The sequence below is a fragment of the Zingiber officinale genome, chromosome 6B (assembly GCF_018446385.1).
Source record: "Zingiber officinale cultivar Zhangliang chromosome 6B, Zo_v1.1, whole genome shotgun sequence".
Taxonomy (NCBI): Eukaryota; Viridiplantae; Streptophyta; class Magnoliopsida; order Zingiberales; family Zingiberaceae; genus Zingiber; species Zingiber officinale.
The window spans coordinates 93567441-93582918 of record NC_055996.1 but is presented as its reverse complement, the minus strand read 5'-3'; the positions used below and the strand labels follow the sequence as shown (position 1 = coordinate 93582918).

Genomic DNA, 15478 nt, shown 5'->3' with positions numbered 1-15478 from the left:
CAAGACAGGCTAATACCAAATTATACTACAACCGTTCCAATGGTTTGTCCCAATCCATCTTGGTTGCGAGCTACTATTTATAATTTATAAGAAACCGATAGCATGATCTTCTGTGTGGCACCACATACCATGTTATCTACAATATAAATTAAATGGACAACTGCATTGACATATATATAAATATAAAATGCAAACATTTGACCAAAGTGATTCTCATTTCAAAATATTTCAAAACAGATGTTCATACAAAAGCTAGGCTTATAATATACATCCTAACAATCTCCCGCTTATACTAAAAGACTATGCTGCCATAAATACTGCCACACATTTGATTCACATCCCCTCAACATGCCTATCATAAGCTTTCACTGGAAGGACCTTAGTGAAAGGATCTGCCAGGTTATCTGCTGATGTAATCTTGGCGAAAACAATCTCTCCTCGTTTTACGATGTCTCATATCAGGTGGTACTTGCGCTCAATATGTTTACTTGCCTTATGGGCTCGTGGTTCCTTCGAGTTTGCTACTACACCACTGTTATCACAATAAATTGTGATAACTTTGGACAAACCAAGAATCACATCTAAGTTCATGAAGAAGTTTCTGAGTCATACAGCTACTTTGGCTTCCTTAGAGGTTGCCACATACTCAGGTTCCATGGTGGAGTCTGAAATGCATTTCTGCTTAATACTCCTTCATGCTATGGCTCCACCTCCCAAAGTAAACACATACCCCGAGGTTGATTTACTGTTGTCCCTATCTGATTGGAAGTCCGAATCTGTGTAACCCATAGGGAGCAAATAATCTGCCTGGTAAACCAACATATAATCTTTAGTCCTTTTTAGGTACTTTAATATATGCTTTACGACAGTCCAATGTCCCGGTCCTGGGTTACTTTGATATCTGCTAACCTTGCCCACGGTAAAATAGATATCCCGTCTTGTATATAGTATCGCATACATTAGGCTTCCTACAGCCGAAGCATAAAGAGCTACCTTCATCTCCTCTATCTCCTTTGATGTTTTAGGGCACATCTCTTTAGATAAAGGTACTCCATGCAGAAAAGGTAGAAAACCTTTCTTGAAGTTTTGCATGCTAAAATGAGTTAGGATAGTATCGATGTATGAAGCTTGGGATAAGCACAACATCCTTTTCTTACGATCTCTTATTACTTTGATCCTAAGAATATGTCCACATTCTCCCAAGTCCTTCATATCAAACTGCTTGGACATCCATACCCTTACGGCTGACAACACTTTGACATTGTTGCCAATGAGCAAAATGTCATCTACGTATAGTACAAGAAATACCACCACGTTTCCGTCACTTTTCTTGTATACACAAGACTCATCCGGACACTGAATGAATCCATAAGACTGGATCACTTCATCAAATCGGATGTTCCAAGATCTCGAAGCTTACTTTAGCCCATAAATGGACCGATTGAGCTTACATACAAGATGCTCTTTGCCTTTCGTAATGAATCCCTCTGGTCGCACTTTGCCAAGATGCTGCTTCTATATCTTGGAGTGCTTCATCATATGTCCAGGGATTAACTTCATGTTCACCAGCGATCAAGTCTGAAGACTCTCCCAAAAACATGAATCTTTCATGTTATTTAACAACCCTCCCACTACGACGAGGCACTACCTATAATTGTGCATCATTTATAACACGTGTTGCAGTTACTTGTGGTATCTCATCTTGTACCGTTGGTACAAAAGTCGAAGTGTCCTCTCTTATTTCCTCAAGAATAATTTTACTCATGGGCTTGTGGTTCATTACATAGTCCTCTTCTAAAAATCGGGCATTGGTGCTAACAATGACCTTCTGATCTTTAGGACTATAAAACAAATGATCTTTCATTCCTCTAGGATATCCCACGAACAAGCGAACTTTTGTACGTGATTCCAACTTATCAGCGTCTCCCTTCAGCACATATGCTGGACTACTCCAAATCTGAATGTGTTTTAAACCAGGCTTACACCTATTCCATAATTCTGTGGGAGTAGAGGGTACTGACTTAGAAGGTACCAAGTTCAGAATGTACGCCACTGTTTCCAGTGCATATCCCCAAAATGAATTTGGTAATTGTGAATAACTCATCATTGATCTAACCATTTCCATAAGAGTCATATTCCTTCGTTCTGCCACACCATTTTGTTGGGGTGTACCAGGTGCAGACAATTGGGATTGAATCCCGGTCTCTGATAAGTAACTCCTAAACTCTCCTAAGAGGTACTCTCCACCACGATCAGACCGTAGTGTCTTGATACTTTTACCATGATGTTTCTCCACATCAGCCTTGTACTCTTTGAACTTATCAAAGCACTCAGACTTACGACACATCAAGTAAATGTACCAATATCTCGAATAATCATCTATAAAAGAGATAAAATATTCAAAACCACCTCTTGCCTGGATAGTCATAGGCCTACACAAATCAGAATGAACTAATTCCAACACTTCTTTGGCTCTATACCCCTTTGCCTTAAAAGGTCTCTTGGTCATTTTTTCTTCCAAGCAAGACTCACAGGTTAGAAATTTTTCCACTACCAATGAACCTAAAGGTCCATCGGCTATTAACCTTTAAATCCTACTCAAGTTAATATGACCCAACCTTAGATGCCAAAGATATGTTTGGGTCATTTCCGAAGGTTACTTTCTCTTATTAGAATTAGAAGATGTGTTATTAATTTTCATTTGTTGCATCGTGAGTTATTAGATTAAGAGTATACAAATTTTCAACCAACGCATCAGAACAGATAACCACCCTATTTTTCTTGACAACCACTTTATCATCAAAAGAAACAGAATATCCATCCATAAATAATTTAGAAATTGAAATCAAGTTCTTTCTAAAATATGGTACGTAATGATAATTTTTCAAAATCAAAGTTTTATTCCTATCAAAAGACAAATAAACATCTCCCACTGTAACAGCCGCAACTTTCGTAGCATTGTCCATGTAGACGGTGATTTCCCCTTCATGTAGTCATTTTTTTTCCTAGAACCCCTACAATGAATTGCAGACATGATCAGTGGCTCCCGTATCTACACACCAGGTACCGGTAGATAACAACACTAAACATGTTTCAACAACTAATGAATAAGATATACCTTTATTGTTCTCCTTTCTGCGAGGGCAGTCCACCTTCCAATATCCAGACTGCTTTCATGTGAAGCACTTGTCTTTCGGCTTCTTCACACCTGCCTACGACCCAGTCCCTTGAGGTCGAATCACTTTCTTTGCCGAATCAACTTGTTTCTTCTTCTTCTTTCCGCCTTTCGGCTTAGAGGCAGAAACGTTTTCAGCAATGTGAACTTGAGAACTTTGACGAAATAGTCCTTCTGCCACTTGGAGTTCTGTCAGAAGTTCTACCAACGAATAAACCCTTTTATTCATGTTGTAATTCAGGCGGAACTGCTCAAAACTTTTGGGCAGAGTTTGGAGTTGATATCGACCTGGGGTTCCCCATCGATTTCAGCTCCAAGGACTTCCATCTCATTCAAATGAGCCATCATCTTGAGGATATTATCCCTTACAGGTGCCCCCTCAGTCATGGTGGTCGTCATTAAGTTTCTCATGGCCTCCTGCCTAGCTGTCCGATTTTGGTGTCTGAAGAGTTCCTTGAGATTGAGCTTCATGTCATAGGCAGTGGTTAGGGCCTAATGCTGATGTTGCAGCACATTTGACATAGAAGCCAAAATGTAACGCCGCGCCATCTCATCTGCCTTGACCCATTTCCTATATCTCTCTATCTCCTCTTCACTAGAATCGTTATCAGCCACGCTAGGACAGACCTCAAGAAGTACGAACTTATATTCTTCAGCAGTTAAGACAATGCCCAAGTTTCATTTACAATCAATATAATTTGGACCAGTAAATTTGTTTTCTTTTAAAATAATAGCAAGAGCATTGAAAGTCATTTTGAAATCCTGAGAATCACAAAATAAAGTATTTGGTCAAAACTTTAGAATTTAAAATAATATTGATTCCTCAAACAATATAATTTAAATTCACCGACACCTCAAAATACTATGAATTTCGTATGCCACGATAGTGTGAACGTATACTAATTCAAATATTTGTAAGAGGAGGTTTTACCCATTAATTTTATTATCTTGTCAACCTAACTTTATGATAAATAAAATTAATAGTTGGTTTATATTTGGTCACACAAATAATAGTAGTGACTCCGATGGAGAGGATACTATTAAATATGCCTAAGTATATACCATTACTTGATACTTAGTCCATTAATTAGGATTGTGCCCCTTCAGATGGATAATATCACACATTTTATAAGCCAAAATTTAAAAATACATAAGTAATTCTATAGTTTTTTAAAAAAATGAAATTTCATATAAACATTACTTATGTTAAACACTATTAAGAAAAAATAATTTTCTAAGAAAATACCTATCATTTTTAAAGAATAGAAAAAAGTTGAAAATCATTAAAACCTTTAATGTTTCACTATAACTTTGTATCAACATTATAAATGTTAATTTCAATCAACAAATAGATTTTATTAAGATTTTTAAAATAGTTTTTAAAATAATTATCAACCATAATATAAGGTTAAATACACATAACTTGTACATTAACTTTCCTCATTATTGGTCAATACAAAATCCTTATAATTTATTGTTACTAAGCTCATCTCGATGTTGTTAGCACATTGAATTTAGCTCATCATCCTAACATCTTATTTATATCTAATATGTCTTAATACACATAAGTCATCCTATGATTCTTATTAGATGTAACATAGTTCTTCCCTAAACTATAGAATCATACATAACTATCTAGGCATTCTTATTTTAATCATCCTATTTTGAATGTCAAATAATATCATATGTCCTCAATTGTAAGAAATTTAAATCAATACATGTGAATGAATATAACATATATTGAATACATATTTCAAAAGAAATTTAACATATTTGAATGATGTATGTATGACATGGTATGACATTATCAATTCCACATATAAATTTAAAGAAATGACTAACATTGCAAAATCTAAAAGACATACACTCGTGTATGACATGATATCATGACATGTATCATTGCACAAAAACATGGTAAGCATAACTAAAATAACATGATAGTATAAAAAAAACCTAGATCTCTAATTTAAATGTCATCATCTAACATTATACCAAATATAAAATTTGGCATAAACGGACCAACTCCCTCGAGTGTGTCAAAACCTCAAACTTGACACTCTTTTAGATTCTATCCTATTATGTCCATTTTGATCAACTTAAGAACTCAATTTTATTGACACACTATAAAATCCTCTAGCTTAAGGTTCTTGGACATTCTTTTTCAAAATAATTCACATACCTTGAAAATATCCTAAATTATCAATTTTTGTCATGCACTATAACAAAACTACACAAACACAATACCATAAAGACAATTGATTTAAAAAAAACTATTAAAAATTTAACAAAAGATAATAATTTTTAATAAAATCATTGTATTTGATGCAGCAGTTAACCCAATAGATAATCTTAATAGTTAAGATAACGGTGTAATGAATCATTGTCAATGAAAATATTTTTATAACGTTTGGAACAACGGTGCATAAATCATTGTCGTTGTGATAATAAAATAATGATTATAAACCATTGTCAATAAAATTCTAACTATTGTGTTTTTCCCGCCTCCAAATCCTAAACCAACAAATTCTTAATAACTACACTTCTCCTCACTTTAACTTCAGTGTTAGACATCCATCCCTATAACCTTTTCTCCATCTCCCCTCCATGAACCCTAATTTTAGAGTCGCCTCCTTCTTCCTATGACTCATCTCCTTACTCTTTTCTCCCACTAAGAGTTCTTCCTCTTTGTCTTTTGGTAAAAAGATGGAATCGTCACCCTAACGACCCCTGACCCCGGCCCCACAAGATTTCAGAGGGAATCACGTCCTCTTTGTCTTTTGGGTTTATAAAGTTAGTGGTGAGCAGTTTTGGTATTTCACCAAAAGGTTTCCTCCCCTTCAAGCTCGGTATGGAAAGTCCTTCTCCTTTTCTTGATCCTCCCTCCCTCATTGATCTACAGTCTCCTCTTCTTTTATTCCTCTACGAGTTGGAGCTGAGCGGCAACGACGGTGCTAGTGGTGGAGGAAATGTGGCATGTGAAGAGCGAGATCAAGCGCATCGAGAATTCCACCAACCGGCATGTCACCTTCTACAAGCACCGCAATGAGATCATTAAGTAGATGATAAAGATCAGCATCCTCTATGAAGAGCAAGTCTCGTTCATCATATTCTCAAGCTCTGGTAAGATGTCTGAGTACTGCAGCCCCTCCACAATGTGAGTTTGCACACGATCTATTTGTTTTTCTTAAAAAAGAAAAGAAAATTTTTTTTGGCTCATTTTTTTGTCTGGTAAGTGAAGTTTGAGACTTTGATGACGCTTGCGAATGGAGCTGTGTCAGCTTGCCGAAGATTTTGGAGAGGTACTAGACGAACTCCGGCAAAAATATCTGGTATGCAAAGCACGAGGTAACATTGCCACGAAATAAAGAAAGAAAAATAGATTGCTCTGTTTCATTATAATAGGGGGGATTATCAATTGCAATGTTGTATAACTTGTGAGATGAATAAAGTGGCGAACGGAGCAAATTGTCGTGATCCCACTCTTTCCATGTTTGATCCTTCTGCTTCTTTTAACTTCAACCATCTCTGTTGTTGGATCATGGTGAAGCGAGGAAGTTGAATTCTCTATTCATTTGTCTCTTGTCCCTGATCACTTGCTTCGTCTAGTTCATGTGAAATGCTCCTTTTATTTTCATTGTAAAACTTTGTGTTCATTTCTTGATTGCTCTGTGGATTTCATGGTGTCGAGAGTGGAGTTAGGTTTTTTGTTGCACCAGTTGTTTTCCTTCGACTTTCTGGTTTTGGTCCTTGGGGAAATGAGAAATTGATATTGACGACGTAGTCAATGTAAACTTAATTTTATTACTATATTGTTGGTCAACAGTAGATGAAAGTTGGTTTTTCTTAGCTCCATCTGGCAGATTTTTACCTAGAGGAGTTTTCTGTTTATTCAATTTGTTGCTCACTTTAGCTCTTAATTTGGTTCATTATTTGTTTGAACCATGGGCTTCTTTTTTTATGCTTTATGGTTTAGTTTGTAATTATTGCTTTATGCTTGGTTGTATTTGTATGCAACATTTTGTATAGGAAGTGGATTTTGAGGATCATGTAATAATTTTTGAGTGACATAAAAATTTGTTTGTATTGTTATTTAGTTAAATTATTTTGATATAATATGCATGAATTGTGTCCTCGTTTTTTATATACTCTGCTATGTATTTTTTATCAATAGAACTAGTTTTTTTAAAAAAAAAAATGTGTCTACTTGTTGTATGGTGTCTCGGCTACTTATGCTTTTTAAAACATTAGTTATCTGAACATGATTGATATTTTCCCTTTAATGACTTGATGAAATTATTTTTGAGTCTTGCTTTGTTTTAAATCTCTTTAGTTCCATTGAGATTGTAGTGTCTCTCTATAGAAGAGTGAATATATTTATGAATACTGCAGGTTATGATGGCTCAGTGGCAGATTGGGAGGATTATTCTAGATATGTTAACCATGATGGAATAGAGGTGTCTCCACATGTAAGTTGTATTAAATCCCTATGCTCTCTTGAGCCTCTCATTTTGATGATAGCCTTACTACATTATTGATCAATTTATTTTTTCAAATTTGAGCTCACAAATTGTTTTGTAATTGTATATGCATGTCAAGGTTTTGATAGCATTTTTGGTTTTTAGTAGGGGGTTTATGGAAACATGTATCATCATGGATATGGCTATGCACAATATAGTCCATATCCTTCACTTGGTTCCCCAGTTCCAACTTTGGGGCACAACAATTAGTTATATACATCCAACATTACCAGTTCCCAGTTGCATACTTTCAACCACCGCTGCCTACAAATGCTCTATACACAACAAACCATAATCCTAGTTCCAAAGTGTATTTCTACATCTACTACAACTGATGTTGCTCCTACTCCAGTAGATACAACACAAGCTAGTTCAAATGGTATTGCTAAAGGAAGTACAAATAACAACAACGGAGTTACAAAAGTAATACAAAGCCAACATAATACTGCATCAAATATAGGTGGTGCATTTGGTAAAAGCATTTCATCTAGTGGATAATCGTCTTCAGGTTATCAAGATCTAAGATATGGGTTTGATGGTATGTGGTCACCTATTTCATGGTATGATGGTTTTGTATTTGTTGATGGGCAGCAGAGACACACTTCCACTAATAATGCCTCTTCAATGTCTCCTCATGTTGCGAATACTACATCTATTAGAAATCAGAACCTTCGTCCCCTTCCTCATCTTATGGTATGCACATCACTAATAGGTTTTGTTAATTGAGTTGTTTATTTGCATTTAAATGAACCAGATTAGTACTTCCTAATAATTAATCTTAACATTTATAACAACCTGGTAGCAAACCAAACACTTATCACTGAACTTTAACTTGGTGATATTTTAGTACCCAAGAACATTACAATAGATGATATTTTAGTGCCCTGGAATTTATTGCAATTTCTTCCTTCACAAGTGATAGCATTGTTGAATGATTTGTTTAATGATCATCCAAATTTTGTGATTAACAAATAGCTCTATGGTAATAAAAAAAAGCAAAAGAGGAGATAAAAATCTTGACAAGGGAAAGACAAAAATAGATGTTGATTTAATAGAAGATTCAATAAGCGCATAATCAAACAGAACCCTAAGAGCTGAATTTTATCGACTCATCTAAATTTTATCGACTTCTCTATGTCCCTTTATTTATATGGTTAATTTTTTATTGAACAATTTTGTATGATTTTGTATTTTATTTATGCAGGTGGTATGAAGTTCAAGGCAGTCTGGTAACATACTTCTAAGGGATGTTATACTACTGCAGTCCGGTAACATACTTACATCTAAAAATAAATTGCCATGATATGAATATTATTTCAATACAAATGACTCCACTTTATCTTTACTTTCTGAGGAGATTACCAAGAGTGAAGCCAACAGTCATGTTGAGCTAACTGATTACTCAACCTTGTTTGGGCTAGAACTTAAATTAACTGATGACTAATGGGATTCTTCTTACTTAAATGTGTTGGATGTTGTTGCAGTTGAAGAAGGCATTTTCCATGTCCTATTTGGATGCACTTCACTAGTATGTGTCACAAAATTTCTATTTTTTGTGTTGTTTAACTATTTGCCCCAATTAAAGGAGCCTTACCCTATATTCATCCAAGTGATTTCTTTCTGCAAGGAGTCTATCTTATCCATTAAATTTTCAAGTGTTTATATCCTTTTTCTAAAAAATATTCAGCCTCTCCTATGTTGCAAATTGGCAGATAGTAATTCAAAATTTCGCCCCATTGTACCACTAATACAAGCTCTGCTTCTAGGTGAAGTCATTATATGTTTTCCATACATTTGGGTTTGTTGCTTTCTTTCTTTAAATTAGATTTATTTTGATTGTCTTTGATCTAACATCACTTCACCCTCCAATCACCAGCCCCCTTGATCAAGTTGATGACAGTTTTTCACAGTGGAAACATCCTTCTGTGCATCGCGCTCTTTCTCAGGTTCATCAATTTTGCATTTTCATGGTATATCAAATATGGGTTTATTTTTTTTCCCTAAACTATCAATATCTCACTGCTAATTGTTACTGCAGATAATGACTATGTCATCATCATTAGTATATCATCCTCTTCTTCATGCTTGTGCGGGATATCTGCTTCTTTTCTATCATCTCATGTTTGTTTGTTTCTTTCAAATCTGCATTATAAATAAAGCCATAGGCTATATGCATACTCATTTTGGCTGTTTGTCTAAGCATGTCATTTATTTTCAAATTATTAGGCAACAACAGCTTGTGTGCTTATTGATCTATGTTCTAGACCTTTATCACCAAAGATACCTACAATTACTACAATGGTTTTGTCATAGTTCCCCATCATGAGTCTCCATCTTATGTGAATCAATTCAGTTATATAACTACTACTGCCCCCTTTTTTCAGGTTGATCTTGCAATTGAACTCATAGAGGACTTCTTGGGTGTTATTCAGGTAAGTTAATTCTGTTAATTTCTTACCACAGCATCTTATCACTTTGACACTTCCTAGATTTTCCCCCAAATCATCTGCCATCTGTCAAATTTTTGTAACAAATAATATTATATTCTTCCTTCATGCACATGAAAGATTTATGATCCTGTTTGTTTTAGCTTATTTCCATTAGACTAGCTTATTTCCATGCTTGACTCTATCCTCAATCTCCTTATCAGAATGCTCCCCAATCTATTGCTCGTGCTCGCTCTGCATTGAAGTATATCTTGTTGGTCATCTTTGCACATGTGGATGATGTTCTAGCAAAATATAAGGTTTGACTTTCTGATAAAGGGTTGATTCACAGATTAAACACAACCAAGTTCAGCAATACTTGACAATACCATGCATGGTATTGTCTCTACGGCTGAACTTGGTCACATGCTAGGGATGTTGTTTTCTCTCACCAGCAGTGCGTAGTAAAATAGATATGTCACACAAGTTGCTTTGTTAAATGCAATCTGAATGAGGATTATCTAGTATTAGACATGTGATATATGGTCCACCTTATTTTAGTTACCATACTGGTCCAGATGTAACATGTATGTTTTAACACATCAACTAACATAATTATACTTACCATTGAACAAGGGAATTACCCCTCATAATTTTCCTGTCTCTTTTGTAACTTTATAGTTTATAGATCTCTATCGGCTAGGTGGTATTGTTTTGTTATATTCCAAATTGAATTTCAATAATTTTTTTTCACCTCCATCACCAATTCTAGATTCCCATTATGTTGTGAGAATCTACATAAATCTAGTGCTCCATATATTTATGATGTTGGTCTCATTTTCTCCATATGTGCCAAGACAATATTTGTTCCTCTTTGGCTATTTCATGATGTTATAGCACGAGGGAGGTTCTCCTTACCTGCTCCGTCATTGTCTCATGATCGCCATGTATGATTTAACTTCTAATGTCTATTCAAGCAAATGTTTTTGTTCTATTGCTTACGGTGTGGCTTGTAATAATTCAGTTCAGTAACCTGGCCTGATGTACTTCTTTTTATACAATGGGCACCTTGTCATGCTATTGTTGCAATACCTTTGTTAATTGCCTTTGAACTATTTCTTTGTATATATCTTCACGATATAGGTGGTAAGACACAATTTGTTAATAGTCAATTTATATGAACTCTACTGATAGTTCTTATTTGGAATTGCATACAGTTAATGTTGGACGTTATATCAACCTAAAGGTTGTGTTCCTTCCACTTTTGGCCTTTGAGATAACCATTCTTGTTGATAATTTTAGGTATAAATATATTTATGTTTGTATTTATGTTATCTTAAACGGAAATAGCAGGTAAATATGTATTTATGCTATCTTAGAGGGAAATAGCAGGTAAATATATTTATGTTTATATTTATATTGCACCTTAAATCCAGCTCAGAATTTACTATTCAAAAGATATCATATTTTGTGTATTAGTGCATGATAGATACAAAACTCATGATTGCATATAATAAAGATTATGATTAGTTGTTTTTAAGTTCCTCGGATTGAAGCATGGTCGAAACAAAGAAGGGTCTCGATATGGAGGAAGATCATTGGAGATTGGCATGTTACTATTAGTCTGCTTTCTTACTCATTCTTAAGTTCGTGCGATGTGTTGACATTTTGAGATGCTTGCACCACCACCAGGTCAAACCTTTGATGGAGCATAAGAGGCAAAGTTTCCAACTAGACATCCTTTGGAGAACTGTGAAACTGAGAAGTTCCATTAGCAATAAGAGAGGCTGAATCTACTAGATTTGAGAAATGACAAGTATTGTATATAATTGTGTATATATATTTTGCTACAAGTTTGTACATATATATGCCTACAAGAAGTGATTATTTAAAATGGGATGATATATATATATATATATAGACAATGATTTATTATATATATGTTTGTAGACAACGGTTTATTGTTCTCTAGTGTGTTGAGAAATAGCAATAGTTAAATGATTAAACTGATAATATTTCAATATAAATGACAACGGTTAAAAATCGTTGTTTAAGATAAAAAAAAATTGCAAGATATTGATGCGTTGAAAAAGATAAGGTGTTCAAAGACAATGGGTACAAACTGTTGTCTTTATACTTGAAATACAATGGTTAAAACTCATTGTTAAAGATCCAAAAAAATGGTGATAAATTGACGTGTTGAGAAAGATAGGGATGCTCAAAGATAACGGTTAAAAACTATTGTCTCTTCATCTGAAACACAATAATTTTTCACCGTTGTGTTTCAAGTTGAACTGTTGTGTTTCAAATAAAGAGACAATGATTTTTTTCCTAAAACGATAACGGATTTTAACCGTTGTGTTTAAAGTAAAAAGACAACAGTTTTTAACCAGTCTTAGAGCGCTCATATCTTTCTCAACGTGTCAATTAACAACGATTATTTTGGGTCATTCACAATGGTTTTTAACTGTTGTCTATTAGTAATTTTGTTGTAGTAATGGTAAGATTAACCACCCTTCCAATCTAAGTTGGCACACCCTATATCCATTTAATATGAAGGGATCATACTCTTAGGTAAAGGTGTCAGACGGGCCAACCCGTGGCGGGGCGGGTCGGCTCGTGGCGGGCCAACCATTTGGCGGGGCGGAGCGGGCCAGCCCGTCAACTTGGCGGGTTGGGAAATTTTCAACCCAACCCAATCCAAGGCAGGTTGCGGGTTTGGCGGGCCAACCCGCGGACCCATCAAAATTTTTTTAAAAATTTAAAAAATATTTCATATCTTCAAAGTTTTACTTCGTAAATGTTTCATCAATCAAATGTATCCATGAACATGTATTTTAAATATAAATTGACATAAATGAATAATTTTGTTGGATGAAAAATACTATTTTTATTTTAAAATTATAACAAAGAAAGATAATAAATTTACATAAAACCTTACTTACATGTGTTTCTCAACCCGCGGGCCAACCCAAGCCCATCGCGGGCTGACCCGCGCGGGTCGCGGGCCTAGGCGGCTCGGCCCGCGATGGGCTTGGGTTGATAAAATTTCAACCCAACCCGTTTAAATTATTTGGCGGGGCGGGCCAACCCGACGGACCCAACCTAAATTGACGGCTCTACTCTTAGGAACTCAATATTTATTGAAGCTCATTGGGTATATTAGGTACTCGCTAGCGATAACTTCCATGGATACCTTTCTTATGTTTTTTCTAGTCTTCTTAGGAGTCTTAGTCATGTTGATCTAATGAAGATCAATATTAGGGGTGTCCTCTCTGGTAACCTTGACTCTACTATTTGACCTAGATTTGATTCCATAGTCATGTGAAATTTTATGGTACGCTGACACACTCTCCTTGGCCTTAGACTTGTGACCCCAAGCCTTTGTTATCCTTGGATTTGTTATGTCTTTCTATTCCTAATATTTTTTTCTTTGATCCACTAATCTCATTTGTTATTTTTCTTAGGGTCTTGTCTAATTGATTAAATCTTGACCTTAAGACTTAATTTTACGTCTCCTATACATTAATTTTTTATTGTTCATATCTACCTTGGCAATTGTTCTTCCTAGACAAATGTCTACTCTTCTTAGAGTTCTTGTTTAGATCTCTCTCTTTCTTTCTATTTTTTTAGATAAAGTAGTTTTAGCATGATATGATCTAAAATTATCTTTAGGTTTATTATATTTTTATTTTCATGATTATAAGCACTTAAACTATAATATTAAATACTAGCATTCTTCTTATCATGAAACAAAGGAATTTCATTACGAAATGATACCTTTGATTTCTCCTTAAAAGCTCCTCCTATATTTGAACTTCCTCCTTGTCCTTATTTGGGTTTCTCCCCTTGGACATTGATACCAATGGTATTCTCATTGACTGCATGAGAAGCATATTATGTGTTCCTTGCCCTTCTATACCAAAGGTCCAAGTTTCTTTGGCTTCTCCTTTTCCTTAGGTGTCACATGGACCTTCCTCTTTGTTAACTTTAGACACTTATTTTTATAGTGTCCTTTATCCCTATACTCAAAGCAGATAATATGATCTTTATTTTTGATAAATGAAATTGTTATTCCTTCTATGGTAGTATAGGTGGCAAATGCTTCCTTCTTATTAACTCCAGATGTCAAGGGTTCCTCTTATTCCAGTGTCAATAGCCTCTCCTCTCCCTCAAAGCTTGAGGTAGATATTTCTTCATCTTCCTTCATCTCAGATGTTGAATACCTCTTAATATACAAATACTATTTCTTTGGAGACAATAAGCCTCCCTCTTTGGGCTCGTTATTATTTTGTGTCAGTGATGAATCTTCATGGAGCTTGTCCAACTTGCTCCATAGATCACTTGAATCCTTTTATTCACCTAATTTTCACAAAATATCATTAAACACCCACTACAGAAAAAATACCCGTATAGGAACAGTTTATTAGGAGCAATTTTAACATCGTTCTTGAAAATTAAACAATAGAAACAGTTTGAACTAAATCATTTCTAATGCTTTACTTTTTTAGAATGATTTTGCAACCGCTCTTGTTGAATAGTTCTAACACCGATTTGAATAAACCACTGCTGAAACTACTCTTAATGATTCAACTATTAAAAGCAATCTTGAAATTACTGATATTGAGTACATTTAGCAGTGGTTCTATGTTAAACACCGTTACTAACTGTTTTTATTGCTCTAATTTCTAATAACAATTATCAAATAATACATTTTTAGCAGTCATTCTATAAACTACTTTTATCGAAATTAAAATTAATCAATATTTTTTTTAAAAAAATAACAATTAAAGTGTATAATTTATTTAATGTAATTTTATTTTGTACATCTCAAATTTAAATTTATTTATTTAATATAAATATTTATTAGTCAAACAAATTATTCTTTAAATAACTTATAAAATCTTAATTTTATTTATATCAGTTTTCATTCTTTTCTTATTTTTATTTTTGTTAAAAGAAAATTTTTAATTTTATATATACCAATTTTATTTCTTTTCTTATATGTATTTTCTTTAAATTTTTGTCCTTAATATTTTTTCCTTAAACACATAACTTTCATTTCCGGCATCGCACGCAACCTCCACACCTTCATCTTCCTCTATCTTCAAAATTCTAAATCTCATGTCAAAAATCTTTTCTCTTTTTCTATTCAACTCTGAACTTAGATCTCACGTCAAAAACTTTTCTTCTTCTTTTATTCAACTCCAAAATCCTAAATCTCACTCTGAAAAACCTTTCTCTTTCTTTATTCAATTTTATCCATCCTCCAATTCGAACTACTAGAATATAACTTTGATATTTTTTATAAATATTTTATAATGACATTTATTAAAAATTTATAAATAATATTAGATTAT

At 34.3% G+C, this 15478-nt stretch overlaps 1 long non-coding RNA gene across 7 annotated transcripts; it reads left to right on the top strand.

Annotated features, from left to right (window-relative positions):
• The first annotated feature begins 5998 nt into the window (after window positions 1-5998).
• On the top strand, window positions 5999-12055 carry LOC121993215. Of its 7 annotated transcripts, XR_006115127.1 has the most exons (9): window positions 5999-6329; window positions 6414-6520; window positions 7565-7641; window positions 8897-8960; window positions 9177-9220; window positions 9405-9458; window positions 9569-9638; window positions 10077-10124; window positions 10343-12055. It is a non-coding gene; the product is annotated as an uncharacterized LOC121993215 (long non-coding RNA). The 7 variants fall into 7 exon arrangements; XR_006115123.1 differs by having other exon boundaries at window positions 10077-12055; XR_006115124.1 differs by having other exon boundaries at window positions 9731-12055.
• Window positions 12056-15478: the final 3423 nt, after the last annotated feature.